Genomic DNA, 786 nt, shown 5'->3' with positions numbered 1-786 from the left:
GAAAGAGGGAGCTCTTCTTAATATTTTGACACCAAAATCATGTCAATACACCTTACCGACTGCGAGTAAAGCCACCCACGCTTTAACTTGACAGACTGTAAGAGCTTATAACCAAATTCCTGTATCGCCGGAAGACGTGGAGAAAACAGCAATAACCACGCCTTTCGGACTTATTGAACATACCCGCAAGCCTTTTGGACTGAGTAACGTAGCACAAATATTTCAGCGATCTGTAGATCTTGTGTTAAGTGATTTCGATTTTTGTTACGCTTACATCGATGACATTTTAATTGCATCCAAAAGCCATGCGGAGCACGAAGAGCATGTACATAGCTTATTTAAAAGAATACAAAAATTTGGTTTAGTAGTTAATTCGGTCAAAAGCGTACTTGGGTCAGGCGCAGTAAAATTTCTAGTATATTTTGTCGACTCACGAGGCGTGCGACTAGATCCCGAGCGTGTGACGACGATTGTAAATTATCCTCATCCCACTACGGTTAAAGGTCTAAGGCAATTGTTAGGGTTAGTGAATTTTTATCGTCGATTCATCCCTAATGCCGCGAGAATTCAGAATCCGTTAAATAAACAACTCGGGGGTGCTAAGAATAATAACTCTGCCATCGAATGGACCAATGATTTAGAAAACGCTTTCAACGAATTAAAAAATGCTTTAGCGAACGCGGCTGTTAGCTCATCCGGTTGCAGGAGCGATTTTATCTATTAATGTAGATGCATCCGATTACGCAGTTGGTGCAGTTTTACAACAACGCGTTAACGATGATTGGC

Source organism: Belonocnema kinseyi, chromosome 8, assembly GCF_010883055.1.
Source record: "Belonocnema kinseyi isolate 2016_QV_RU_SX_M_011 chromosome 8, B_treatae_v1, whole genome shotgun sequence".
Lineage (NCBI taxonomy): Eukaryota > Metazoa > Arthropoda > Insecta > Hymenoptera > Cynipidae > Belonocnema > Belonocnema kinseyi.
Note: the sequence above shows the minus strand (reverse complement) of the source record.